At 43.0% G+C, this 3,426-nt stretch overlaps 1 protein-coding gene across 1 annotated transcript in view; it reads left to right on the forward strand.

Moving 5' to 3' along the window:
• LOC128893080 (calaxin-like) overlaps positions 1 to 3,426 on the forward strand; it is a 33,194-nt gene that overhangs the window by 15,278 nt on the left and 14,490 nt on the right. The gene's annotated exons all lie outside the window — the stretch shown is intronic.

Raw genomic sequence — 3,426 nt, forward strand, 5'->3', positions numbered from 1 at the left:
GAAATTTTGGGAAATTTTTATGGAGAAAATACTACTTACAGCAGATTTAGTAAAGACAGACTTGTTCAATTTTTATTAGTCCATTCACAGCTAATAATTAACGAGAGTAGTCGAGAATATTCTTTGAAATTTTGAGAAATTTCTATGGAGAAGATACTACTGGCAGATTTAGTAAACACGGAATTATATTTCAGGTTCGTTATCAACAGCTCCCAACGCTTTTGAGTATCTCATTTGAAATTTACTTTAACTGAAAAACACAGACATAAATAACGCAAGGAAACAAATTCACTTAAACACCAGTTTTATTCTCCCTCTTGTCGTATTTTGTCATTTCCAAGTGTATGATATCTCTCGAAATCCTTCACTTGAATATCCTCCACATAGGAGTGCAAAGGGTCAATCCGTTCACAGCTGTTAGTGTTCGATATTCGATTTCCCAATGAAACATTAAATCGACGCACTTCGGTATCGCCGGTGTCATTGAATTGGTCTCCATCGCTGTTTGTGCCCATTCGCGTTGCGCGCGTAATTTTTCGTCCACGGCGAAGCAGGATGCGGTTTCCCTGGATTGCAGTCGGCTGCAATTACTTGCAGCCTGGCCGGTAAGCCGAGGCGGGACGACCCCTAACCTCTGGCCAATGTCTGCCGCCACGGAGGCTGCTGGTAATCACGTATCCTACCGTACCCTTCGTGCGCAACGGCCAAAGGGCCAGAGAGGAGCAGGACTCGGGTCGGGAAGAGCCAACGGAGAAGGGTGGAGAAGAAACGGGACATGGACCAGTCCCGAAGAGATGGAGAGAGACAAAGACAACGACGAAATTGAAACGAGCAAAGGAAATGAAAAGGTTACACGGGCCCGAAGGGGGAGAGAGCTCGAGGAGTGATTTTGAGGAAGTCGATCGGAGAGGGACGGGATCGAGGGATCGATAGATCCACTGGAGGGGGGCACGAAGGGTAAAGGAAAGAGGAAGTTGTGCGTGTCTCGCGCAACAGGAGGTGGGGCAATGTGCAATTTCCTTGCAAGTTCGAAAATAATCGTTCCTGGGATTGATATTGCATTCCACGATACTCGTAAGATATAAATCACGGGCATGGGTGTCTTGCGAAATCGTTGGAATAACTTTATCTCGGCGGCTATGTTGCGAAAATTGGATGCGTTTATTCGGCCCTCGTTGGATACCTTCGGGGTCTTCGTGTAAAGGCGTTCGTGGTACGCGAAACTACAACGATGCGGGATTACATCCATTATTTTTGACGTTTGGATTTAACGGAAGGCGTTGACGCTATTTTTTTAGTCGGTGCATCGAATTACGCTAAACCTACCAAGGTTTCGTCTCTACCTATCTTCACTGCGATGGAACAAATGAGTCTTAGAAGCACTTTTTTCAATACAAAAATATTTCACGTGATGCTAAATTGAATAATGCGTGAAACAATTGTAAATAATTTATATGTTCTATATGAGACCTGTATACAAAAGTATGAAAAAGGTCATTTAACCGGTTGTGGTAGGTTTGGCTAGGACGGAAATCGTTTCACCAGAATCTTTTCTCTTAGTCAGACGCGATGTATCCTATTTTTATTCCGAAATTAAGAGAGTGAACTCCCGTGCCTTGTATGTGCTGGTACGCACTCACACAGCTCCACATCACTGTATACGTACACGGAACTGCAAGGGCTTGCGTATTGTCCTATTTTTGTCTCGACAATGCAAATTTCAGACCTCTCAGTAGTCGTTTCCGCTAGATAAATGTTCATATTTGTGCGCAAGCTCCTATAGGTAGTCTACTTTTGCTTTTTTGTGTCATAATTAACAATATACACCCGGATTATTTCGGCGAGACGTGTAGTAAATATGATGCGAATTACGTCGCGTTTGGTCTCGTCTTAACCAGAAAAACGTCAGGAATATGATGGTAAAAGTTTACGTTCGACTCGAGCCAAGTGTAAACACAGAATAAAAACCTCGATGTTTTAAATAACTGCAATGTTGGGTCCCGATTTTCTTGAGTCAAAGATTTGAGTCAAATTTTTTTTTTAGAATGGGTGCAGAAAATTCTCAAAATTAAACTCGGAACTAATTTCTCAATAGGAGAATTAAAAATCAAACCCGTGGATAGAAGTTGTACATTAAAAGAAATTCTTCCGTTTTCACCCTGGTTTGCGAAGAAACAGAGCACCGAATTCCTCACTCAATTACCCTTCGTGGTCCTCCTTGATCGATCCCCGAGAATGCGTTTTGTCAGGAACTTGGTGGATTCTTCAGCTTCCGATTGGATCCTGCTGGAAGTACAAAGCGTCGAGTCGCCAAAGGCAGCAAGCTTTTAGCTTTGTCAGCGACGTGGCAAACGCTCAATGAATTTCCCTCTGGTCCTAGGGGCAACCGATAGACATGCAAAGCGCACAGTTCCAATTAAACTCGAACAACGATCACGATTGCACCCGTTGATTACAATTACCGCGAGAATTCGTGACTCATTCGCCATATCGGCCGTCTCTATTCGTTCGCCGATCAAAAGTCGCGGCGACGCTTCGCGACGAACCGCGGCACGATCTGCGTTATTACCATAATTGTGCGCTACGCGCAATTAAGTGTACTCATCATCGTAATCATGATCACCCATGATCATCATCATCATCATCATCTTCATCATCATCATCATCATCATCATTATCATCGTACAGAGGGGGATCGCGTTCCCTTTTGAGGGCGCTGTTTAAAAGGCCATGCACGGGCTGCAATTTCCTCGAATAATTGAAATACTTTTGGATGTGCTCGTGCCGTTTAATAAATTAACCGTTGACTGTAATTTCGACGATAATTTTCCCGGCAAATTGTACGAGATCTCCAGCCGATAAGCCGAACACCGAAGGACCACGGCCATTACGGAGAATAAATCAATCCGTATTAAAGCGAATCGACGCGTTTCTCCGTCCATCAGAAAATAGATTTGATTGCTTCTCGATTTTTGATTAAAGTAGAGAATCGACAAAGTACCAGCGTGGAAGGTCGATTGGAAGCTCGTCGAATCGGATACTTTATGAAAATGAAACCACGATTCAATTACGCGACAGCGTCGTTTCCACTCGCGAAAGTCGTGCTCCATTTTGATCGTAACGATCGGTCTTGGAAAAAGGGCGCCAGATCGATCTCCCTCGATATTACCGCACCTTGTAATTCGTTGTATGCCACCGGGCGAATAATTTTCAAACGTCGCCGTAACCTGTGTTTTTCTTATTCCCTACCGGAACGTATTAACAAAGTGGCGCGTCATTATGTTAAAAATCCTTTTGATCGTCCTACTTCAATCCGAGGAAAAAAAAACAACGAATTTAAAACTGGATATTTGGTAAATAATGAAATTGATTTGTAATTTGAAATAGTATTTTAATATTTGATTCGTCTTTCAAGATTCATACTAT

This window comes from Hylaeus anthracinus, unplaced genomic scaffold (genome assembly GCF_026225885.1).
Source record: "Hylaeus anthracinus isolate JK02 unplaced genomic scaffold, UHH_iyHylAnth1.0_haploid 2, whole genome shotgun sequence".
NCBI lineage: Eukaryota > Metazoa > Arthropoda > Insecta > Hymenoptera > Colletidae > Hylaeus > Hylaeus anthracinus.